Below are 27,771 nucleotides of genomic sequence, written 5' to 3'. Positions count from 1 at the left end.
ATTTCTTCATCCTTCAATTGACAATCTTATTCATAAATCGATAGTTATTCGCCCCTCGCCCGTCGCAATAAACTAATACCTACATTCATACACTTTCATTATTATAATATACCTACAGCCTAATACCTGTATTGCCTGTAGAACCTGTATGTAATAGGCAGGATTTTTTAAAAGTTTAATAATATGTAAAAATTCTGGTACCATAATATATACTTATAATAAAAGATAATCGAAAAATGGTCCAAAAACATTCGCTTTACGTACAACTGATCTACTTTCAAGCTTCCTCTTTACAAAACCAATCCACAAACACATAAAGTAGTTTGCGTACCTACTGAACAAAAAACTGTAAACATAACCTCAATAATCGTTTATCATATAAGATAATATAAAAGCCGGCGTTGGAATATGTAAACAAACATTTACTTCCTCGTAAAACATTTGTGAATAATGATTACTATTTATTAGGCGTCGACCTTACGAGTGACCTACATTGACAGCATGTTATCATTAACTACCTATTGTTTACATTGTAAGTATAAGGCCCGGTATCCACTAAAGCGGAGAGGAAATACGCCGCGAAGCTGTCAGCTTATGTCCACCAGAGCGGAGTGGAGATGTGAGTTGTGTTTATAGCAAAGCTTTCTGGTGTGAGAGGCGCGGGGAGAAGGCAGCGGGGAAAAGGGCGATGACGCGCGCCGCCGCATACACGCATCTCCGCTTCGCCGCGCCACCTGATCGCTCGACGCACAAAATTCGACACAAAATTCTATAGACAAATGAGACATCTCCTCTCGTCTCCTCTCCGCTTAATCCATTTCCACCGAAGCTAAGCGGAGAGGAGATGTGAAAATAACGAAATCTGATTGGTTATCAAAACGCGTCTCATCTTTTCTCTGCTTTGGTGGAAACCGGGCGTTATTTTCATTAATATTTTCAGTTAACTTTGCAATATGTATGACGAACATGTTTCCGTCGAGAGTTTAAATAATGAAGAATTAATTGTGTTTCTTCAACCTCAAAATCATCTTTCTCGAGCAAATAATATATAACTTTAGTAACGATATGACGTCTTTCTTTCGTAGACATCAGTCAACTGATTTCGAGCTCTCACAGCTCATATCTCCGCTATGCAGAGCTCACATCTCCTCCCCGCTACGTATCTCCCCCTATCTAACCCGACCGCTTCGCAGGTAATCTCCTCTCTCTCTCTTTAGAAAGTATAGTATGTAGACTAAATCTTTACTATTATTATTACTATTACTATTATTATATTTACTTTATTATTATACTAAAGTATATCTACTAAAAACATTGAAGTAAAATAAACACTAGACTCACATTATGTGAGATTACGCGCTCAAAAATTGTCTGAAGCAAAACTCTGCCTACGCGTCTATTACGCAGAGTTTTCGTTCAGTTGTGTTTCGACCGCGCTTTGAATACAACGCCACGCAATGACGAAGAAAGTTTCAGTGAAAAACTGTCCAAATAACAGCGTATCCAAACTTAAAAAGGATGGAGTGTCGTCTAACGACGGTAAGCGCCCCTAAATTGACGTTTTAACGCATTTTGCTAAATAATTTCAATTGCTAAAACAAAATGTTCTTACCTAGTGTTCGCGTCCGAGCTTTCTAATGAACCTATGCAATATACATTGAACATAAGTGCTAGCACGCACTCCGAATTTTATTCGCGCGATTTTTCCCGCAATATTCTGTGACATATGAAATTGTATGGAGCTGCACGCACTTGCGGAAAAAAATCCGCGCGAATATTTTACCGCAAACAATCCGCAGTGCGGATTTTTTACGTGGGCGTGACCGCTTAGTCGCGTATTGCTTATGAGAGAAGGATGTCGTGCTCTTCGCCTTCAAACTAATTATTATATAAATACAATGATCATCAGAACACACACACTCTTACATATTGAATTTTGAAAGAAACCATTCCAAAATTTATTACATTTCACTATAGCTGTACAAGATGTCCCAAAGTTATGGGACATGAAGGGAAAGTACCTTAAATATCGTAAATAGGGTATTTTACTAAAAGAAGACTTTATGTTATTTTTAAAAGTTACTAATTCTGCATTCAAAGATTTTCTAAAAATTACTTGCCTCGGCTGGGAATCGAACCGACTTAAAATGTAAAAAAAAACACATCTACTTTTATGATAAGTAGATATGAGAAAGTAGTCAATTAAGTGGGTATTTTTTTGTAAATTAATTAATTAAATGTTCAAAATGTGATCCCTCCTGTCATACGAAAATCGCCAATATTTTAATGAGTCCGCTGCCTTTTGATTTTCTTATCATTTTATGGTGAATACTCGATATGATATGGCACAATTCTGTTTGTAACTCGCCCACATTCTCGTATCACTTTTAAACTAAAAAAAAAAACTATGCTATAAAGTATTTTAATTATGAAGTGGGTACTTATTTACGAATAATCAATGCTATCTATATATGATAATATCTCTACTTTTTGAACGTCGTCGTCGGCAGTAAATAACTTTCTTGAAATTTGACTCAAAACAGTTTACGTTGCTCTTTTCTTTTAAAATACTATCTTACTTAAGAAGAGTTATTAATTTTTGGCCATTCTTTCGATTGGCATCATAAAAGGGGTGGTTTTATGGTGTATGTACCAAGGCGGTCACTTAGATGTTGATTTTTAAATTATGACAATTGACACGGACGGTTGACTCAGTTTCAGGAGGGCTGGGGCTTAGCCCTAGACGCGCAGGTTCACATCGCACATCATCCAAAAATTTTAGTTCAAATTAATTTTTTAACGTTCTGCACTTATACAATATACTAATATACAGTTACTAAATAAAAGTCACTCTTTTGAGGCTATCTAACACAAGTCGTTTGAGTATTTTGTTGGATTTTAATATTATACACTTAAAAATTTGGCAAGTTATAAGTAATTGTGCTGTGAAACAACGACTTAAGTACAAATTAAGTCAACACAATCTATGCAAATAAATAAATTTCATTTCATTTAGAATACCTATATATAAATATAATTTAAAATTCTTAATAAACTTATAGTTATCATAAAATTAAAAAAAAATAGGTATATGGGCGGAAAAAAATAAACTGGCTTAATATCTTTTGATACGTCTTAATAGATATACACAGGCTGCACTAAAAGTATCGGGAATGGAATATTTCCACTGTTCCTGACATATTAAAATCTTTTTAATTGAAAACTCCTTGGTTTTAAAAATCGAATACCATTTATTTATTTAAAAAAAGATTCTCGGTCTTGTCACAAGGTCTTGTCAAACTTGTTTAGTCGTTGAGAAAATGGAATTGACTCGAGAAAATTCTAGAGCGATGATTTATTATGACTTTAGAAGTGGTTTAACGCAAAAACAGTGTGTTGACCGGATGATTTCTGCATTCGGTGATGAAACCCCATTCAAAACCACAATTTATCGCTGGTTTGCTGAATTTCAAAGTGGACGTGTCAAGCTCAGTGATGATCCCCGTCAAGGTCGTCCAAAAACTGCAGTCACCAAAGAAAACGTTGATGCTGTTCGTAAGCTGATTGAGGAAGATCCACATGTGACATACGACATGAGTCAAATAAAAATAATCTTGCATGAACAATTAGGTGTAAAAAAGTTGTTTTCCCGATGGATACCGCACTTGCTCTGTGAAGAGCAGAAAGCGGCTCGCGTTACTTGGTGCGTCAGAACTCTCGAAAGATTCCACGCAGGATCCTCAAATGCTGTATACAACATCGTATCAGGTGACGAATTCTAGATTTACGCGTACGAACCCGAAACAAAAATCCAGTCACGAGTTTGGGTGGTCGAAAATGAGTTTAAAGCCAACAAAAATTGTTCGTTCACGGAGTGTTGCAAAAAAAATGGTGGCCACGTTTGTCTCCAAAACCGGCCATGTTGCGACTATTCCTCTTGAGGGACAAAGAACGGTTAATGCAGAATGGTATGCTAGCATTTGTTTGCCGCAGGTCGTTTCTGAACTCCGCAAAGAGAACTGCAACCGCCGCATCATCCTCCATCACGACAATGCGAGTTCTAACACCGCGCACAGAACAAAAGAATTTTTAGAGCAAGAAAACATAGAATTATTAGACCATCCGGCCTACAGCTTCAACCTAAGCCCTAATGATTTCTATACTTTCCCTTAAATAAAGAATAAATTGCGTGGTCAGAGATTTTCATCGCCTGAAGAAGTTGTGTACGCGTACAAAACGGCCATTTTGGAGACCCAACTTCCGAATGGAATGGTTGCTTCAATGATTGGTTCCATCGTATGGAAAAATGTGTCAAATTTCGCAGAGAATCATTCGAAAAGCAATAAATACATTTTTAAATAGTAATGTTGTGTCACTCTCTTGATTCCCGAAATTTTCAGTGCCGCCTTCGTATAATACATAATACAAAGCCAAGCAAGCTGTTGTCTATTTACATGCGTCTCGGCTGAGACCTGAGTAAAAACTGACACAAATCGCGCGGATTTCTTTCCGCAGTGCGTGCTAGGCCTAACTGCCACGAAATTAGGTGTTAAGTTAACGCATAGTACGTATTTACAGCGCCGCTCGGACATTTTTGACGATCTTTTAATAGGCGATTAGGAATATAGTTGATTATTGTATACCAATGACTAACAAGCTTCTAAATTTACATAAAATGCATCTAGCACGAGTACAAGTTGCTAAGAAGCACACGGCCAAACAACATTAATTCCTACGGATGGAATAAATATGAGATAGACAAGGAAATAAGTATTAAAGTTAGTTCCTTGATAATTTATAGAAGAAAATGCTTTTCTCTCTTATTCCGATCACGTTTTGATACGGAATTGAACTGAACTGAATCAATAAATGTATGTATAGTATCATGCTTGCTCGTCAGCATACAGGGCCGGATCTATATGAGAGCCTATTAGAGTGTTAAGGGCCCCGTGGACTTAAAGGGCCCCATCACCTATTTGATTGAAAAGTTTCGAATCTTTTATATAAAATTCTCGTGTCAAAATGTTAGTTACCTTACTCCTCCGAAACGGCTTAACTGATTTTCACCAAATTTTATATGCATATTTAGTAGGTAGTAGGTCTGGGAATCGGCTACTATCTATTTATCCACCGCAAATATATTTTTTTTAATTTTTGTATCACGATTTTTATATTATTTTGTTCCATTCACTAAACCGATATAAGGTTGCAAGACGACAATCGAATACACTAATTGTAGTACGATATATTTGGTAGGTGTGAGAATCGGTTGCATCAAATTTTTAATAATTGATTTTTTTTAATTATTATATTATATTTGCTTATAAGATTTATATATTTTTTGGTAGATTTAAGATGCAAAATACAAAGTCTATTATTATTAATTACTTAATGACCACAACGAGGTCAAGTGTTGTTCTAGAAACATTACGTCATATAGGTCATTAAGCAGTTTAGGAGTGATAGATTACTGTTCGTGAAATTGACAGTCGGTTTGTATACGTGACATCTCAATGTTTTACGTCTTTGCAAGCCGTAGGCGGCCCTGGTGCGGCTGACGAGCAAAATGGCAAAACGTACTCTATAACATAATATTGTACTTTATTTTATTGTCGGTATACTTTATAATCGAACAAAATAGACATAGAGTGCCTAAGCTGTAATAATCTTAAATTTTATGTATTAACAGACCTTTTGTCACACGCCAGCCATTTTGATATATCGTACTATTTGTTTGTTGTTTTTGTTTACCTATCTGTTCCTTCTATTTACCCTCTTTGAAACGAGACAGATTAAGTTGGCAACCCTATAGTTCCTAGCTCGTTACAGGATGCGACGAGTCAATAATTCCTGAGGATGGTTTCAGTAGGTTTTTCTCTCTTCTCATAACTATCGTGCGCTCAGCCAATTGCCTAATCATATGGTCGGATTTAATTGGATGAGCCGAACCATCGGACTGGTCCAGTACCATATGTCGCATTGTCCATCACACAAAATTATTATTGTGACCGTACCGTACATCCGATGCTACGGCGGTACAAAATCTGCCCATATAATAACGCTAGTAGCGAGAGACGACATTTCACTGAAGGACGCGTTCAACCCCTAATTTTAGGCCGTCCGGGTGGGCTTGTGTCGCATCCTACATGCAGACTTACAAAAGCTAGCGGAATTAACACTTAAACAATGTTGGTTTTCTACAAAATAAGGTCTTATTCAATATTTTTTTAGGGAAGAGGACAAACGAGCTCTACCGTGAAGCAGTGAAATTAGTGAGCAAATGAGACTTAACATCTTATGTCTGAAGTGCACTTTGGAGGAAGAAAGCTCCTTGAAAACCGCACTGTGGAGGACCGCCACACATCCAGATGGTGGGGATGATATCGTAACTTGTGGCGTGTCGTGTGAAGGTGAAATTCAGCGGCAGGAATCAGGTTGAACAGCTCTTCGGAACACTCCCCGTGATAAATGCGGTAGAAGACACACAGTGAAGCGACGTCTCTACGCAACGCCAAGTGATCCAGTCGTTCACAGAGCGCTAGGTCCCCGACGATTCGAGCTGCTTTGCGTTGCACGCGGTCAAATGGATCGAGCTTATACTGGGGTGCGCCAGACCAGAGATGACAGCAATACTCCAAGTTAGGCCGGACCTGCGCTTTGTAGAGCGCTAGAATGTGGGCTGGCTTGAAGTATTGCCGTGCTCTATTTATAACGCCCAGTTTCTTCGAAGCCAATTTGGCTTTGCCCTCCAGATAGCCACGGAATTGGCAATCGCTCGAGATTTTGAGACCCAGTATACCGATACTAGGCGAGGCTTTAAGGGAAGTGTTCTCGAAGAGCGGTGATACGGCAAATGGGATTTTTTTAGTGGTAAACGCGCAAACTTGAGTCTTCTGGGGGTTAAATTGGACAAGGTTCAACTTACCCCATTCCACGACATTCTCGAGAGAGGACTCGATAGGAGACACAAGTTTCTGGCACTGGTCGACATTTTCCCGAGAGAGACCTGCATGACCCGTGTATACGGCATCACCAGTGCTGTCGTCTGCATAGCAATGTATGTTGGCGGTGTCCAACATATCATTGATATGCAGAAGAAACAGCGTGGGAGATAGCACACAGCCTTGGGGCACTCCAGCGTTCACGGGCTTGGGATTCGAGCAATAACCGTCGACAAAGACCTGTATGCTGCGCCTAGTGAGGAAGCTGGATAAGTTTCACTTGCATAAGCTCTCGGGAAGCCCAAATGATGGAAGTTTTGCGAGGAGCGCCTTGTGCCATACACGATCAATGGCCTTCGCTATATCCAGGCTAACTGCCAGGCCTTCCCCCTTGCTTTCAAAAGCCGCCACCCATCTATGTGTTAGGTATACCAGAAGATCGCCAGTCGACCGACCATGGCGAAAGCCGTACTGCCTGTCGTTGATCAACTGGTGACCCTCAAGGTATGCCAAGAGCTGGCGGTTAATTATGCTCTCCATGATTTTGGAGAGTAGGGAGGTAATAGCAATAGGCCTGTTGTTTGCCGGATCCGAACTGTCTCCTTTTTTTGGGATCGGATGGAGAAGGGCTGACTTCCATGAATCAGGGACTACGCCTTTTGAATAAGAGTGCCGGAATAAACGCGTTAGCACCGGCGTCAACTCAGGGGCACACGTTCTAAGCACGACTGGAGAAAAATGGCATCCGGCCCGTTTTCTGTCGGAACTGTACTTCAGGCATTGAGCTCTGACACCGCGGGATGGTCGGCGGTGTTTTTCCGTTGTCGTCAAGATTCGAGTTGGAGGCAAAAAGAGTGCACAGGAGATCGGCTTTCTCTTTTGCCGTATGGGCCAGGGTGTCATTCCTCACGTGCAACGGCGGCATGGACGGCTGGTTGAAGTTACCAAGAGCAGCATTCGACAACGACCAGAACTTGCGTGTTCCGGTCGGGTAACTGGAAAGCTGCTCGCCAATTTTGACGACGTGCTTCGATTTCGCACGGGCGATTTGTAGCTTAAAAAATCTGGAGGCACGGTTATATTTCCTCTTCAGAAGTTTGCAGTTCGGATCCTTTGAGCCCAGCGCCGCAACCCAAGTTCGATACGCCTGTTTTTTGCAGACAGATTCTGCTTTAACTGACGCATCGAACCAGGGCTGTGATCGGAGCTTGGTATAAAAATATCCATGCCATGGGATGGCCTCCGGGCCTCGACACTAACTAATGCGAAACATAGCGGCACTAGGCCGCTACTTCACGCCGGTATTCTGTGCGAGTGTGGTAAGTAACTCGGACGAGTCTGGCCCGATTGTGCTGACGTCATAAGACGACTCTCTCACTTTCAAAAAGCCCGTAGTCGCCTCTTAAGACACCCCTGGACCCTATTCTTTTTAAGCCCCGGGGCAGCACAGGGCATAATGATTCCTCTGGTGTTGCAAGAGAATGTGGGCGGCGGTAATCACTTAACATCAGGTGAGCCGTACGGTCGTTTGTCCTTCTTTTCCATAAGAAAAATAATAGCATATTTGACTAGCTACGATCCCCTATACATATAGCGTAATTGATTACTTTTTCATGCAACAGGTAAGTAAACACGCATATTGGTTTCCGCCGCCCAGTGGCCCTTTTAACAGCGAAATAACACGACATTACCGTTACGATAACACTATCGCTTTCCTTATCTATCCTGCTGTATCTACGTTAGAGATTAGTTCTCCTCTCTCACACGGTTTTTTAGTCTATACGCTATTATATTGTAAGTCTATGGTAAGACTACTTACAGAGTGTTTGGTGGTAGAATTAAGGTTCTGATATACTTAAGTAAGTTTTAATTCTGTACTAGCGAAGTAAATTGCATTCCGTGAAAGTCATACGAGTATTTATAATTTGAAATAATGTTTTTGTTTTTGAAATGAAACTTCTATAGAATCGTTGTGATTTGAAACTAGATGAAACGAAAAACCGAGAGGATGGAGACACAAACAGGTAAATGTATAGGATTCAGCCGGCGAGAGAATGAGATAGATTACATTACACGTTCTCGGTCTCTAAAAATGATTTGAAGCGACAGTAAAAAGAATTAATAAATTCATAAAATTTAACGTGTTTTGTATAGGTATACAGCGATCATCGTCGAAGAAGAGATTGTCTTATGTATAATGCGAGTACCATATACCATAATATTATATTCTGACATCATCCACACGACATAATACTTACTACATAGAAACCAAGAGAACATAAATATGGTAGCGGTGATAGTAGTCTTTCATAGCAGTTGAAATTACGTGTCATCCTAACATGTACCAAAGAGGATTTAAACACTACGTTCAACATGTACCGGGACTTCATAATATGCAGTGTACATTTTGCATTTGATACAGCGATTCCGTTGATTGAGCTTTTGGACGCCAAATTTAATTTGAAAATATGCAGCAGTCGCACTGTATCAACAACAAGATCAAAAACAGTAATTGACGCCATACCTAGGTAACACTGAAAATGTTTAGAAAACGAAAAACGGCTTAAAGTAGAAAGTTGCCAATACTTTTATTGTTTTTCGAAGTAATCTCCGTTCCTCTCTACACATCGTCGCACGCGATGGAACCACTGAGAAAACCAGTGGGCCCATTCTCCCTAAGGGGTCTCTTCTATAGCATTTTCGTACGCTTTCACTGCATCTTCAGGGCTCGTAAAGCGAATACCTCGAATGTTATCTTTCGCAGGGCGCCGGGTCAGGACTATATGGCGGATGACTTACTATCTCGATAACTGCCATAGTCAAATATTCAACAGTCCGTTTTGCGGAGTGCGTTTGTTTTTTTGCGAGCATTGTCGTGGTGAAGGAGGGTCGATTTTTTTCCATGACAACAGACAAACAGCGATTGACATACGAGTCTGCAGTAACTGTGCTTCCATCTTCTAGCACAACTGTCGCGAAATGACATTCACCTTTCCGACCAAAGAATGAGGCAATCATCTTTTTTCCTTGACTTCTTCCTTTCTTTACCTTAGTTGGCCGATCCTCGAAAGGAAACACCCACTGAGCTGATTGTCTTTTGGTATCGGGTTCGTAGCAATATATCCAGCTTTCATGACCTGTGACCATTACCGCCGTTGGACTTATCTGACATTTGGCGACACCAGTCCATGCGAAGGTGTTTCTTGTCGTCGGTATGTAAGTATGGGGAATCCATCTGGTACAAGGCTTCCTGACGCCTAAATGTTTGTGTAATATTTTTTGAACTTAACTCATACCAATGCCTAGGCATGCCCGTATCTGCTGATAGGTCACTTTTTTATCTTCTATCATGCGTCGCACAGCACTGATGTTATCTTCAATAGTCGCTGTTAAAGGACGTCCCTCACGCGGATCACCATTGAGATTGCTACGTCCACGCTTTAACTCGTTAAACCGATTGTAAATAGTGGCACGAGATGGGGCTTCATAAAGAAATGCTTATCACAGCCTATCATAGCTATGTTGTTGAGTAAGCCCACAACGAAAGTCATAATAAATCATTGACCGAAAATTTTCTCGCGTTAAGTTCATTTTCACGTGTAACAAGAGTTTTAGATTTGCCGCCAATCCACAAAAACAAATGACAAATGAATGCAATATACTACATTAGGTTACCAAAGAGTTCTAAAATTGAAATTCAAAAAAAGTTTTCTTTGGCAATTACTAACTGGCCAGTTCTAAATAATTTCAATGTTACCCACGTATTAAGACTAAAGTGTTTATTTCATATTTTAGTTACCATAAGCATCATGTATCTTTTATCGAAAATGTAAGCTTTGCGTCGGAATAAAAGTATATAATAAAAACGAAAAAAATGTAAAATAATTATCAAAATTTGTATCACCATGATCATTATGAAACCTGAATTATCCTCTTCCCGAAATTTTACATTCGTCTCATTATCTTGAAGTCAAATTTTTTTAAGGTTTTACTACTAGGTACCACGTGTGAATAGTACACATGTTTTTTAAAATGAAATCTGTACCAACTACCATTGGTTACAATAACTTTAATTATTGAATAAATAGCGCTGTGCCAAATTCTATCTCACTTTCCTCTATAATCTAATATTATGTATATAATTGTAATTAATTTAAATGTATTCTCAGCAAAAACCAGTCTAATTAACGTATTGATGAAATAAAAGTGTTAAAAGTAGGCTTATTTGAATAATATTTATATTCCCAACGTGTTTGTAGAATCAAGGAATACCTACATGCTTAGATCATTTATACGTGTAGCGGGCCAACCATGAACTCTTATTGCGATTCAATTGACAACCTAAAGTGAACTGCTTCGCTTTTTCATACCACGACATCATTTGAGCGATCCAATTTAGGTTGACGTCAAATCAAGTTGGAAATTGAATCGCAAACTGTTTAAGTTCATTCATTCATTCGTACCATGATGTGTCAAAGTGAGCGATTCAAAAAAAAGTTGCCTAGCGCAAAATGAATAGTTTTGTTAATAACTTTTAAAATATAGTGAAAACATAGAAACAAAGAAGACAAAAAGGAAAATGTAAATCATGAAAGATGGTATGAGAATACTTTTTTGAACTTTTTTGTAAAACTGAAACTATAAATACTGAAAATGAAAATACTAAAGACAAGTCAGTAAGGCCCCTGCCTATTCGCAAGAACGAATTTAAAAAAAAGTACCCTGTGCTCCTGTCGAATCAAACATGAATGTAGGTGCGTTCATAACTCGTTTTAATCAGTTTATTTTTACGAAAACACCTAAGCTAACCTTTAATTTGTTGACATATATATATATATATATATATATATATATATATGTCGGAGAATTAGAATATAAAAGTAATATGGTATGTATGTATTCTTCTGTATGATTATATTCTACTCTGTGTATTGGGCTGAACTGATGGCGAACGTCATCTTTCAAAGTGTGTTTGAAGTTGTCACTGTGTACGTCACTGTCGGTGACGTGATTGAAGTTAGTTATTATTGTCCATCAGTAGAGCGTTCATTGAGAAGTCGCATTCGTCTTCAAGCTAGCGCCCGCGCCGGTTGTGCGCACTGATCGACTTAAATAACATGGTAGATACCAACACCGTGACACCCGATTTTTGATCCAAATAAATCTCCGAGAGCAGCGGTGGGATCGCCTTCGCTTACATCCTACTTGTTTTCTGGGACGTCTGCTACCCGATACCAGGGATATTTCAGGACCGGGATCGCATTTACAACCATGCTGCATGATTTTGAAGGTCAGTTTGATTAATATCATTTTTGAGGATATCGTGTTTCGTTCTATGTTAAATTATCCTCATTATGAAAGCTACAATCGTAATATTTTTGATTTACATTATTGTGTTGAATATCACAGTCTTACCGAGTTTAAAGTTCTAGTGAAATTATAACGTTTATAAGAGAGGTGCGTATCCAGTATTAGAGTTTGAGGAATATTAGTTTTGATAGCTTGAAAGCGCGTAAAATATTATCCTTACGTAGAAATTAGTTTGTGTAATTGTTAGTGCTTTGAATTTAAATGACATTCACTTTTGTGAAAATAATTTTACGCTACCGTCAATATTTAAAAGAATTAGCTATTATAAATTAAAGAAAAAGATAACGAGTCCGTACCGTTTTCTTTGATACTTACGTGATGGTAAGTGTTAAACACTTATCTGTAGCAACACTTATGAGGGTTAAATTGCGTAATGAGTTGCTGTTTCGTAATTATAACGAAATCCTATTATTTCGAATTAAGATCTTAGAGAGATATAAAATTTCCATAGTTTTATTTATTGAACTAGGTTCAATAGACTTAGGGAGATTCAATAAGATATTACTACATGGTTATTGTTACGTAATAAATTGTGAGTTTTCGGAATTGTTAGTAATAAGTCTCATTATTTGTGATATAATTGAGCAGACGGGAAGGTTTACAGCGTATATGTTTACAGCGTGTTTCACGTTTCACGTGAGGCTTTGAGCAGTATTCTTATGACACAGCGATGCTTATGTCATGGTGGACAGTGTCTGTGCAGTGGGAATGGGCAGTGTGTTGGAGACGTAGTTACTTAGTATTTTTTTATGTTAACCTATTGAAAATTTTTTTCAAATTTGAAAACGGACATGGATGAGACATTAAGTGATCATTGTCCAGTATGGTTCCTTATTTCGCTTTGTGAGTAGTGAGTGATTAGTTTGGGTCTGTTGATTATAGACCCATAAATTTTTTTAAAAGAAAATGGAATGGAATAATCATGACGCCAGCATTTTTTTAAAATTACCTATGTGAAACTGACTGGTGTTTAGGATGTCATTGCATTTCTTGAAATGAATTTAATGATTTTTTTTTGTTATTTTCATGTGTAATGGATCCTGGATAACTGTGTGTCACTGGCTCGTGGTGCCACTAACTGGCACCTGCATTTGTAGCTTTACCCGGCGTTACGTGCAACAGTTACGGAAAAGGTGTGGTGCGTCGCCGTGAGCTGATATTTCGATGGCAAGTGATTTTAAATTGATACGCAATTTAAGTTCACAGTTTGGTATTTTTAAATGATATCCCTCACTTCTGGGATTGAACAAGTTGAACAAGACATATTAAAACGGCGGTCGATGCGTCGCTTGGACGGTTGGTTCAGATGGGGTGCGGCTCGGGCGGGGCCCGAGAGGCGCAAGTTTGATTCCCACATCGTTCGTGAATTTTGGTAAAGAATTTGTAAAGTTAGTATATTGAAAAAAATTAAAATGTAAAAATAGACATGCCTATATTGTGCCAGGGCATCTGTCTGTTATTTTGAGTATTGGTAAAGATTCGTTATATCAATCTCAAAGAGGTAATTAAATTATTAACACTTTCGTGAGACAGAGATAACCTTATTTATCAGCACGGTTTTACTCACGTTTTATCGGTGTGGGTACCGACTAGTTTCAGACCATTCGGAGGTCCTTCATCAGAGTGAGTATAGTTGGCTCGCGATAACGTCCCGTCTCTTACTGCTGATTTGTGCTAGCTAACTACAATAAAGGAAGGTTGATTCCGTAGTTGACGTATGCTCTGCCAAGGTAGGGTTCCTAAGAAATACGTAATTGATACTTTCACAGAATTCTGCTATTTAACAGCTGCTGTCCTTAGCAGATAGTAGACAGCTTAACTACGCGATCCACTAGCTAAGCATTACGAAATTTCGTTTACATATTCGGTACACACAAGCACATTATCTCTGACCAAGGAACTTCTTTCACGGGTCAAGAGTTCCAAGGTGTTTGTACGGAGTGGTCCATTGAATTCCATGCCCGTCAGAACGGATAATGCCGGTTTTAACTTATAATCTGTTCTATTTGAGGTTCAACTTGCCTTATATTGCAAAATGTCTAGAAGCACTGGTAAGAGACCGATTCAGTTGCTAATTGGCTGTAATAGGAGTCCACCTAGATAAAGCTGATCCTACTCACTAGCAAATTCGTAATGATTTGTATCTAAAATTATACGGCGCCTCTATCGGTCAACTGGAGAATTCATTTTGGTAGTATGAGTCATAACGTAAAAGACCTATCGAAATCTTATTTCAAGCGAATAATGTTCTGCAGCGGTTTTTATAGAAAATTGGTACCATGAGTAACTTATTTGTAAGATGCTCTCGAGAAATTCTGTTTCAAAATAATATCGGGCAGAAGTTATTTAGCTTGGAATATGTTAACGGTGGAATCAAATGAAGACGAAAAGCGTGAGCAAGGAAGGTTTCGAGGTTAGAACAAAGCGGCTACTTTAGACGTGAAGGTCGTGAAGGTATTAATTAATACATGACGACAAGAAAACTACACCTGTTCACGCTAGCAAGTGTTTGTACCTAACAAGGTTAAATTTCACCTAAAACTATTCGATTCACGTTTACTTGTTATCGACTGCAGTAAGTGAACGCACGATTCGATTGCTAACTCATGATAGAGCTAGAGGATTTAATAGAAATAAGACGAGAAGCAAAACATAGGATGGACGAGCTAGTAAAAAGAGATAAAGTACGATACGATGCCGATAACGCCTTAATTCATCCTTTACGGAAGGCAACTTAGTTTTAGTACAAAGTTATCCTCGCATCAATAATAAATATGGTTTTCTTTATTGATAATTTTGTAGCATTGGAGATTGAAAGCTTCTACGCTTTGTCGTATTAGGATTGAAAGCTTCTACGCTTTGTGATATTAGGATTGAAAGCTTCTACACTTTGTCATATTAGGATTGAAAGCTCTAGGCTTTGTCATATTAGGATTGAAAGCCTGTCGCTTTGTCCAAGTTTACTTGTAAGAGCCACACGCTTATGGTGGGGTGAAGGATTGAAAGCCTGTCGCTTTGTCCAAGTTTACTTTTAAGAGCGCCACGCTTATGGTGGGGTGTAGGATTGAAAGCCTGTCGCTTTGTCCAAGTTTACTTCTAAGAGCGCTACACCTATGGTGGGGTGAAGGATTGAAAGCCTGTCGCTTTGTCCACGTTTACTTCTAAGAGCGCCACGCTTGTGGTGGTGTGGATTAGAATTTTTAGTATAATCCCGGAGATGGGTTATGTTGAAAGCTTTAACGCTTTACTAGATTCCGCTAGACAGATGATGCTGAAAGCTGCAACGCTTTGCAGCGTGTTTTAAGTGCTGCCTCCGAGCAATGCTGAAAGCCTCAACGCTTTGCTTTGTGGGAGGTTGAAAGCTGTTTGTAAACGCTTTACTTGTGTGCTATGCGCTGTGGTGTCTAGGCTGGACTTGACGTCGATAAATCAACGCGAGAGCGCGTTGGATTGCAGAATGGCCGTGTCGGAGAATTAGAATATAAAAGTAATATGGCCTGTATGATTATATTCTACTCTGTGTATTGGGCTGAACTGATGGCGAACGTCATCTTTCAAAGTGTGTTTGAAGTTGTCACTGTGTACGTCACTGTCGGTGACGTGATTGAAGTTAGTTATTATTGTCCATCAGTAGAGCGCTCATTGAGAAGTCGCATTCGTCTTCAAGCTAGCGCCCGCGCCGGTTGTGCGCACTGATCGACTTAAAACAACATGGAGGATACCCACACCGTGACGCCCGATTTTAAATCCAATTAAATCTCCGAGATATATATATATATAATATTACTAAAAAGAGCTTAATGGCTTATAATTTGACGCTTTGTCGCTGTATCACTTTAGGTTTCGAAACACAACGCATATGGTTCTAGTAAGAGAGATATACTTATGCAACGACTGTACAGCGTCATCTCTTTCTTACACCGCGGATAACAGACAAAGTTCATTCTTTTATTCTTCCATAAGCGATTCAAACGCCATTCAGTTATATTCACTTAATGCTACGAATCTTAGCGATTCAGTTTAGGTACCTAAACTGAACTGCATTAGCATTGAAACGCTAGTTGAAAGTTGAGGGTTGGCAGTTGTGAAAATGTCGAAAAAAATACACAATACACCTCTAATTTGAGCAATTCACGCACACTAACACAAAGTGTCATACAAATCGCGAGTGTAAGTACGTAGCTTGTCAATCACACTAAACTAATATTCCTGGTCTGTTTTCATAGGTTGTGTTTTAAATGTTGGTAAATTAATAAAATATAAAAAAAAGAATCAATCCCAACAGTAGATATGCATCATTACGTGAACATAACAGTAACGAATAGTGCCGCACTAACCAAGAACTAAGAGTAGCAATTGCTACGGGCTCTTCTCCATCCGGAAACAATACTATCTTATATTTTTACTATGTAAGATTAGGAAGATCATTTATATAGATAAGGAAGAGGAACGGTCCAAGAATAGACCCTTGTGGTGCCCCCATACTGAGAGAAGTCCCAGGAGATCTCCTGCCATTCACGTCGACCCTCTGAATACTATTGTTTAGATATGAAGTCAGAAGATCGAGCACACTTCCTTTTATGCCATAGCGGTATAGCGTTTGAATGTTGAACACAATCAAAAGCCTTAGATAAATCACAGAAGATGCCAAGTGCATTCTGCGGTTCTTCCCAGGCATCAAAAATATTCTTGTGTAATGTGTAGGGCAAATGAGACTAAACATTGTATGTCTCAAGGTAACGAGCGGAATTGTAGTGGCGCTCAGAATTTTAGGGTTTATCAAGAATCTTGAACGCCACTGCATTGTAATGGGTAGGGCATATAAATTACAATCATCTGAACGTCCTGTTAGTTAGGTTAGTAATTTCTAAAATCAATTTCTTCGACGTTTTCACAGCTGTCATATTCTATCCAGACGCATAAATGATCTAAATTCTAAGGAATTTACATGATGTCACAAAAACGTTACAACTTTTCCTATTAACACCATCCACGTTAGACATTTGGTAAACGAAGAATTGAGAAAGTTAAAAAAAATGCTACATCCCCTGGGCTTGCTTAATATAGCACTGGTCACGAGTATAATGATTTTAACAACTTGAAGCAATCTCCGGCGATCATTCAGCCATCACAAGTAACGCATGGACCATGTGATACAAAGCTGACAGACAGGTGGACGGCCAAACTAACAGGGTTATTTTATGGAAGAAGAGTACAAACGAGATTAAAGGGCACCTGATGTTAAGTGATCACCGCAGCACACATTCTCCTGCAACACCAGGGGAATCACGGCCGTTGCCGGCCTCTAAGAAAAACGTTCGCGCTGAAAACTCTATACCTAAACTTTATGAAAATATAATAAAGCATTGTCGGTATTACTAGTAAACAAGATAATACAACGATTGCAAGCAATTACGGACCTACAATGTCAAAGGTCACTCACGAAGTAGAATCAATATTGTTTGACATGTTAAAGGTAAACTCACTAAATCTGGGTCAATCGGTCAAGTTCACCGCGTGTGGACAATCCTTTGCCCTTGGTACTTAGTATTAAAATGCCAAATGGCTCGTACCAGTTACTAAAGTTATCTTTTAGACGTTTTTATGTTTGACGGACAGGACATTGTATAAATACTTATATTTGTGTAATAATTAGTAATGAAGTCATCCGCAGGGCATTTGCCGCTCTTAATATACCAGCTGTTTTAGAGCCAAATGGTATTACACGCCGCGATGGCAAGCGTCCTGATGGAATGACGCTGGTGGCTTGGGCACGGGGAAGGGCGCTGGGACGCTACTTGCGTCGACACTCTGTCTCCTTCTCATGTCCTAGTTAGGCTAGACTTGGCCCGTGGGGCCTAGAGGCGCGGAGAATGTTCAAAATACTATCATTGCGCCTCAATAAGGCTACTTTAAATCCAAGCGCTGGCAGCTATTTCGGTCAACGGATCAGCCTTGCTATCCAACGCGGTAATGCTGCCAGTATTCTTGGTACGCTCCCACAATGTTAGTTTTAATTTTATGTAGTCGTAGTATTGTAAATATAGTTACCAGATTTGTTTTGTTTGAATAATAAATTTACATCATTAGTAAATAGATTCATGAGGAATAGACAATGATGTAAGTAGGTACTATAAACAACCAGTCTTAAAATCACCTATTATAGGTCGTCAAAAAATGACGTTGTTTATACCTACAGATAAGATGAACATACCTGGCAGCCCATGACTTGTGACAGGAAAATAATAGGCAACCTAACTTTTTTATATACTATGGACTGAATACTTTCGCTTGGTATAGAATTTTTCCATAAAACAAACCGGTGAAATATTAAAAAAAAAAAATAATCTTATCCTGGACTGAAATTTGCTAGGGAACCCATATGCAATATATTTATTGACATATTGAATTTCATAAGAAATCTTTCATCCAGTAACCAGCTCGGTGAAGGTCATTCTAGATCGGGATCCTATACTTTTAAGACATACATTCAAATTAAGATCTTCTTTCGTGCCAGTAATGTTCAAAGTCTAATGTTTACGCTCATTAGAATATGATTTGGAGTTTGATCATGGTGCGAAAGACGGACGCGAACACGAGGCACGAACATTTTGTTGCAGCAATTGAAATGTAATCTAATATATAAAATTCTCGGGGTGTTAAACATTGAACTCCTCCGAAACGGCTTGACCGATTCTCATGAAATATTGGGTAGGTCTGAGAATCGGACAACATCTATTTTTCATCCCCCTAAATGTTAAGGGTAGTTCACACGATTTTTTTTTTAATTTTTTTTGACATTTTTTTTTTTAATTTGTTTTATTATGAGTCAGCATTATAAAATACATACAACTTCAAATTTTCACCCATCTACGATCAACAGTTACTTTTGTATCGCGATTTTAATATCGGCAATACAACGTTTGCTGGGTCAGCTAGTTATTTAGAAAAATGTTTAAAAATGTCAAGTTAGTAACACAATCCTGTTAATTTATAGGGGCACTTATCTGAAATACGATATCTTTTAATGTTTGGATATTTTTTATGAGATTAAGGGACGAAGCGAGCAGGACGTTCAGCTGATGGTAATTTATACGCCCTGCTCGCAACAATACAGTGCCACTCAGGATTCTTGGAAAACCCAAAAATTCTGAGCGGCACTACATTTGCGCTCGTCACCTTGAGACATTAGACCGAAACACAATAATGCTAACACCTTACTGCTTCACGGCAGAAAAGGGCCCCATTGTGGTACCCATAATCTAGCCGGCATCCTGTGCAAAGGAGCCTTCCACTGATTTTCTGGATATCAGCTATCTGATATCTCTATCACATTCTATCCGACTTACAGTGACAATACTACGCTGAAATGTCAATCACATCTTCCCACAATGCTGAGTCATTATTTGTTTGATGTGGTTTTAATCAAACAAGGCGTCGAGTTTAACATGTTAGCCATATTTCCTGCTATTGTGACGAATACAATTGCCTTCAATTAACTTCGGACATTACAATCAGTGATTTGTCGTGAAACACAATAACGGAAGTGCGTGGTGTTCAAATAATAGTAATCACCACGCAAATAACATAATTTTATCACCAACATCATCATCAGCCGGAAGACGTCCACTGCTGGGCAAAGACCTCCCCCAAAGATTTCCACGACGATCGGTCGTGCGCTGCCCTCATCCAATGTATTCCGGCGATCTTGACCGGTTTGTCGGTCCATCTTGTGGGGGGCCTTCAAACACTGCGTCTTCCGGTACGCCATTCGAGGACTTTACTGCCCCAACGGCCATCTGTTCGTCGAACTATGTGCGATATATAATATATATCTTAACATAATTATATGCGTGGCGGCAAATAGTTAACCTCTATTTTCAGCAACGCACGCAAACTAAAACAAAGTACAGAGAGTGTGAAACAACAGGGTGAAGTTGGTTCCTAAAATTTTCTAACGTTTGCGATATTCGTTATTTTTTGGTTTCTTTGTCCATTATTAGGATAGGTAAAGGGTTCAAGCCCGTACAGCCATATTCGTTATTTAATAATTAATTGTCTAAGCCATCGTTGCAAGATTTTTACAATTTTGTTCTTTCTACAAACGTAGAATAGCACAAATAATAAATTCGAAGAAAAAATTAAAAGAGTCGAAAGCGACTTCGAACGAATATAATCGATAGTTTGTGATTAATATTTGGATTATTTCACAAGAAGTGATAGGTACTATTAAGATGAAAATCTCCAAAATAATCCGTTTAGGGGTGCGAGATTGGTTTTGAAGAGACTAATTGTAGGCATCTATGATGTTTCTAAGAGAATAAGCTTATCAGAAGATTTTAATGAATAGTCCATTTGATTTTGTTTTGTTATACTATCGCAATATAAATAAATAGATACTAAAATAATTATTAGATACGTAATATATTTTTTTTTGTTTTAAACGGAACACTATTATTCGGTTTTGTAAGTATGATAATGTATTGTAGGTACCTAATTTGTTGTACTTATATCATATTTAAGTACCCCGTTCGTTATGACAATAATTGTACGTAAACTTCGTAATGTTAATGTCAGTAACGGTAACCGATGGTTGAATGAACTTTCAATCGCGAAATTTGAGGAAAGATTAAGTATTAAGTATAAATATCATTTCGTATGTACATTTGTAATTGCACGCCTAATACGTGAGTCTTTACTCTCGACGTGTCAAAAAAAAGCAGTTCTCTCGAAAACGAAATTGATTTTTTTTTCGCACTTACAGGCTAAGATCATTCAAACGTCTAAAATCTAGATAGACTATGACAGCTGTGAAATCGTCGAAAATTGAGTTAACCTCTATTTAGAGCAATGCTCGCACACTAACACAAAGTATCATACAAATTGCGAGTGTAAGACGTAGCTTGTCACGCACACTAAACTACTATTCCTACCCTTTTTTGGAACGACGAAGTTCCTTACGGCAGGCTTGGAGGGGATAGGGATTAAGCTGCGCGACCGAACTGAAAAAAATGTGATAGTAAAACCGTAAGAAAAAATCCGTGGAAAAAAGTGCGTGGAATAAAACCGTTAAATGAGACGTGCGCAGGCGCGACTGTCGCATACACAAGCGAGTAGTGTATAATACCTAATTGAGCACGATTTTTTTTGCAATTTGTGTCGATTCTACATTAGCCGAAGGAACTTCGTTCCTACCTGGTTTCCCACGACACCACATCATTTTTTTTTGCAATTTGTGTCGATTCTACATTAGCCGAAGGAACTTCGTTCCTACCTGGTGTCCCACGACACCACATCATTTTTTTATCGGTTGTCTAGCAGCAAGAGACTACACGTAGTTATAAAATAATTATCTGAGCTTACAGGTAGGTATATGAATATGAGTGCACTTATATTAAGTCAAGTAATCTGTGTAGTACATAAAATATATTTAAAAAAAAATCTAAAAAAAATATTGAAGTAGGCGTTACTCTGCGGGAATCCATAATCAATATCCAAATGTTTTGAGTTTTATTGAGTGTTAATTCCGTCAATATTTGTCTTCAAACAATTCGACACGTGTTTCGTCTCTACACGCGGCATCCTCTGGAGATGTTGACTCGCCAAACTCTGACATGAGACTCACGAAACACGTGTCGAACTGTTTGAAGACAAATATTGGCGGAATTAACACTAAAGAAAACTCAAAACATTTGGATAATGATTATTCTGTTTATCATAGTTTATAATAATAATATTAAAAATACCTAATCTTTTCTGGACAATTGGTAGAAAATTATATCGTACCGTAATACATTTTTTCTCTAAAGTAACACACTTCGGGCCTTTTTTATTAATATGAGCGTTTAATTCACTATCGTTTAAATATTATTTATGAAAAACTAAGATATGACTGTGTATGTTTTTGTATATATCTATCTATACACTTTATTATAGTATTTTTTTCCTCACCTTAGAATATTGTGGAAAATGAAATTATAAGGCAATATTTGGTCGTTCCAAACTTTTTAAAATTATTTAATTACAATATCCGTCATGCTACAAAAGAATGAATGATCTTCCTTGCGCGGAATTTTGAAGACGATACGATATGAATGACGTATTTTTTTTATGAAAATAAGGGATGAGACGAGCAGGACGTTCAGCTGATTGATACGCCCTGCCCATTACAATGCAGTGCCGTTCAGGATTCTTGAAAAACCCAAAAATTCTGGGCAGCACTACAATAATTGCGCTCGTCACTCCCCGTATTAGACAAAAAAGCGCGTAGAATCGTGCCGATATAACGTTTCTGAGTTATATTTTTTTTAATAATTTATTTTTTGACCATGGATGCTAGTCCTTCAGTCGGTATATAAAATGGTAACGCTTCTGTGATTTCTCTGGTATTGGAAGTGTCGTCCGCGGTGATCACTTAATATCAGGTGAGGTGAATACTTGGTTGTCCTCTTTTTCAATAAAAAAACAACATCAAGAATCTGCGTGCAACGCAGAGCAACAGAGCCATATTGAAATTACAACAAAACATAACAAATTGTTTAGACTTACAAGAGCGACATCTCAAGTCAATTTCCTAATATGCAAATATTGGGGTTGAGCAGGTTATCAACTGTAAAGTAGATCCTGTAGATGAAGCCACAACCTGAGAGTTGAACAAAGCAAACAGAATTTTATAACGAGGCGGTAATCGAACGATTAGCTCAGTGGCTTAGAGCACCGGCACGGAACGCCGGAGGTTCATAAAATTTTGTTTTTCAAAATTTTATTTGTGCATATTGAAATTTCAAGGGAAACTTAATTATCGTGAAAAATGGTGTTCTGTAACAGTGACATAACAGTCCTACTCGTTTAAGAATTCTAATAGTCTAAACACATGGTCGGATTTGGTCCGGCTGAACCATCGGACGCGGTCCAGTACTGGACCATATTCGATAGTATACAGTTGCTTGCGCAAAAAATATAATTATTACCGTCCAGACTTAACGAGTATGACGGTGGACAAATTGGTGTGAGGCGCCCACCGGACCGTCTAATGATCCAGCCGTACCAGGTCCGACCATGTGCTCAGGCTATAAAAAGTGCTCGTTTTGTCGGATATCCGTATTCCGTGCTATTGTTTAGCGTTGCAGAGACGTAACTTAATTGTGTATCTTCTACCGCATTCATCATGAGGACAAGGACATCATGAGATCAGGTCAAACAGAACTCTCTGTTTGACCTGATCTCTGCTGCCGAATCCAAATACACAAACGAAATATCATCTCCACCATGTAATTATGTGGTGTTTGTCTATAATACAATCTTCAAGGAACTATTTAAAGTGAAACTTTCCTCGAAAACTCGTCTGTGTGTTGCATGTCGCGTGACGGTCGGGCGGCGCCTATAGTTCGCAGCAGCTGACCGTGTAGTGTATAGACTATTACTCATTTGTGCCAGTGCTCCACGCTATTTGTTTGTTTTTGTCAGTGTTTAATGTAAATGTTGTTTGTCAGTGTTTAATTTAATCCTTTTCAATCAATTTTTAACCAGTGCTAAGACACAGAGTTCAATAAAAATATTAGTTGGAGACTTAGTCTACCTTTATTATTTCCCATTATCATTCCAATTTTTCGAGCATAAAATTAAGATGATAAAGCTATTTTTATACCCTTAATGGAATATTATTCCAAAAATTTTTAGTTAAATGTCTATAATGTGAAAAAAAGTTTCACTTTTGCCGTGGTTTCAAATAAACTACGGAGCTTCCTTGCGTGGTCTTTCCAGGACGTTACGACATATTATTGCGTACTTCACCTAAAAGTTTTGGAATCAACTTCCTTGTGCGGTGTTTCCGGGACGATACGACATGGGTACCTTCAAAAAAAGCGCGTACACCTTCCTAAATAGCCGGCAACGCTCCTGTGATTCCTCTGGTGTTGCAAGAGATTGTGGGCGGCGGTGATCACTTAACACCAGGTGACCCGATTGGTAGGACCCATGTACGCGTTTGTCCATATTTTTTCCATAAAAAGAAAAAACTTCTGGCAACTCTGTTTTGTTATTTTACGTTAGAACGGTATTTTATCTTCCTCTTCCATAAAAATTCAGTTCTTATAATAGCTAATATGTGCGTTTCCGAGTAATTAGTTCCGGAAACGTTTAACAGCAGCCCTATATTGACCTTAGAGCAAGGTAAACTTGTTCGGTTACATACTTACCGTAGAGATAGTAGTCGTTATAGTAAGACGTAATTCACGTGATTTTATACGACATGTCTACATACGTCATCATCAATTAACAAGTCATCATCTAGTGACAAGTTTTGTGGTGAAAGTATAGCATTTCGAGCTATGAACACTGCTTAATCCTGTTACACATATCCTTAAGTCATATTTGTAGGTTGCTAATGCTTGCTGTTGGTTATAGTTAACACTGCCGAGCCTTTCGAACTACCACATTTCTTTGTAGATAAACAAGTTTTTTGGCATGGCGTGACGCATTTTTTTGGTACTTCTCTCAGAAAAGTTATTCTTATAGCTTGTACTTTTTTGTGTAGGTTCATTTATTCAGATTAGTAGTGAATAACGAGGATTGTAAGCATATAAACTGTTTTCCACGCAAGAATTTTGAAAATATTGGCTTTGTTACATAGATGGCGGGCCGGCAGCGGTGAACTCATATCGCTCAAGGTCGCTGGCATTTAGTGTCGCCTTAAATGTGATGCGAAAACGTTGGAGCCTTAGAGCTTAGATTAGCGAATGGTCTCCGCTACGCTCAAACTAAATACCGTACTATCTAAGAACAATAGCTTTTCTATAACGGCAATTTATATTGTAGTGTGTTTGTTAATTAATTTAATTGGCTATTTGTACAGATGCTTGTGTGCGTGGCATCTTGACACTAAATTTTGTAACTTATATACGCTTCGTGTTATTTTACATTAAAATTAATTTAATACAAAATTCTTACTGGTGATATGTGATCCTAGTGTCTTTCTTATTTCTTGTAGTATTATTTTTGCAAAGTTTTTCTACGTAACCCGGCATTTTAGTTTTGATTATTAGCAAAGTTTAACAGATTACAGAACATGTGGCACGTCAACGTCACACATTGTTCGAGACCGGCTCGAGTACGCCCACTTGGGCGTAATATTAGATGCCGCACTTTGCGACTATGTAGTTGTAGCGCAGCGGAGACCAATCCTTAATCTAAGGTTGGACCTTTTTTTACAAATGTCGCCGGGCAGGAAGGGATGTAAGATTTGACGTAGTGAAAGTTTATAGAGAGATGTGCAGAAATTTAAAATTGTGAAACAAGAGTTTGTAATATTATTTTATATTTTTGCTAACATAAGAAAGACGTTGCCTTTGAATTTTTTTTTTGGAGCATCACTTTGGATAAATAGATAATAAATATCTTAATAAATAGCTATTGATCGGTGCCTTTCTACTTAGCTAGAAAAACGCAAGAAGCACATAATATTTGAACACGTTGGGATAATAGTGTTTATTTACAAAACGAAGCGTATTTCGTGCGAAAATATTATTTAGTTCATAATCACTAGTCACGGAGAAGTAGTAAGCAAATAATCAAATTATTTGTCTAATACATGTACTACAGTAAATTATGTATAAAAATAATTTACGAAGCTATTAAAATAACGGAAGTAGAGAGTTAATTCAGTTGTACCCGTAGAAGTAAATTAATGTAACAATAATGATTATCAAACGAGTCTGATAAAACGTTGATTCATCATAGTTCAACCTCAAAGTACTCGGAATGGGGTGCAAAATTTTACGTTGAAATTCAAATTATACGAATTATTTTTTTCTCCTAACATGGCATCACGTTGTTGATCACCGGGCCTCTATTATAATATTGTCACTTACATGAGAACATAAAATGATGTAATTACAGACGAATTTTACCTACATACCAACTTAATCTTAGATTGACGGCCGAAGTGAGATGTGATCGGGTTGTATAGCGTTATTCAATACGCATATATATTATATTCAATAATTTCTGCAGTAAAAGCTTCCTAGGCGCTTGAGTACCTACATTATTTACCAGGTATTCCATGAGGGTGATGTGTCACACTCGCCTATGTAACGATTGTTTGGGTAAAATCAGCTCGAGTAAACTATGGGAGCGCCATCAGTCGGAGCAAATTTTAACAGAGTAAGTAATTTATACAGAATTATAATTATTATAATATATTTTAAATGAAATAATTATTATAATTATTATAATATATAAATATAATAAAAAAAAATTGTATTTCGTAACATTGACCTCCCCTAGATGAAGTTTTCACTTCTGACGTTAGTTCTTTAGCACATCCTTTTTGTGGTGCCTTCCGTGTCAATCACCGATAAGTTTAGATGATGCCGCATAAGAAAATACCGAGCCCTCGTTGCATCGCCTATTTCATAAAAAAATTGCAGTAGTAGATAGTAGTCTTGTATTTCCTCTGGTGAGAAAACAAAGATATTTAGAATTTTTCATTGCTATTACCTACCTTGTCTTCTATGTGGATGTCAAACATGGACTTTCACGAATAAAATAAAAAAATAGAAGCTTATTAAAATAAAAGATGCACTCACCCATGCATTGAAACTAAAATGGCAATGGGCCCGTCATATATCACGCCTCACAAACAAGAGATGGACGATACAGACAACGAAATGGAAGGGCCAGTGGGCATTAGTAACGTTTGAAGACCGTGTAAGAAGTGGGCTGATGATGTGATTGAATACGTTGGAAAAGACTGGCAAATATTGGGCAAAGACCGTATAGTGTGGAAGGAAATGGAGGAGGCCGTCACCCAAAAAAGGGCCCATACTACTAATTAAAACATTAATTATTAAAAAATAGATAAAAAACTTATTTACATAAAACTTTTGTCTTTAATTCTTTTAAATAATATTAGGCTTAAGTTAAGTTTACTAACAATTACTTATAAGTTTTTAAATTTAGTTTATTTTTAAATTATGTAATTTACTATGGGGATAAAAGGCTTTTTTATTTTTTATTTTACTTATCATTGCTATTCTTACTAGCTCTTACATAAAGTCACCTGGGGGCTGGGCTCTGACCGAGCTTAACGTAGGTACGCACCTACAGTCTTAATGAATCTACATGAAAAAGGTTGAACAAAAGTATTGAAAAGATGAGATCCGTCAGATACAATTATTAATCAACAATTGTAATAAATTTATTATAATACATGAGAGAGGACGTGGGTCATTAATCGATTAAACAGGTATACTATAGATGAGATTGGGTGTCATCATATTATAGTGTATTTACTTACATAGTATATTTTAATTTAAAAAGTAAAATACATAATAAAACACTCCATCTATCTTCGAACAAACCATCATCAAATCAAAATCGTTGGAGCTATTCCCGAGACAGATGAATTAAATAAACCATTAATGCAAGTATTGTTTTTTTAATAATGTAAGATTAAGTTCAA

General features: G+C 37.9%; 1 protein-coding gene across 1 annotated transcript in view; it reads right to left on the bottom strand.

Moving 5' to 3' along the window:
- The window catches only part of LOC126979736 (protein phosphatase PP2A 55 kDa regulatory subunit), a 67,145-nt gene that overhangs the window by 38,197 nt on the left and 1,177 nt on the right, over window positions 1-27,771 (bottom strand). The gene's annotated exons all lie outside the window — the stretch shown is intronic.

Source organism: Leptidea sinapis, chromosome 4, assembly GCF_905404315.1.
Source record: "Leptidea sinapis chromosome 4, ilLepSina1.1, whole genome shotgun sequence".
NCBI lineage: Eukaryota > Metazoa > Arthropoda > Insecta > Lepidoptera > Pieridae > Leptidea > Leptidea sinapis.
This window is presented reverse-complemented; position numbering and strand designations above follow the sequence as displayed.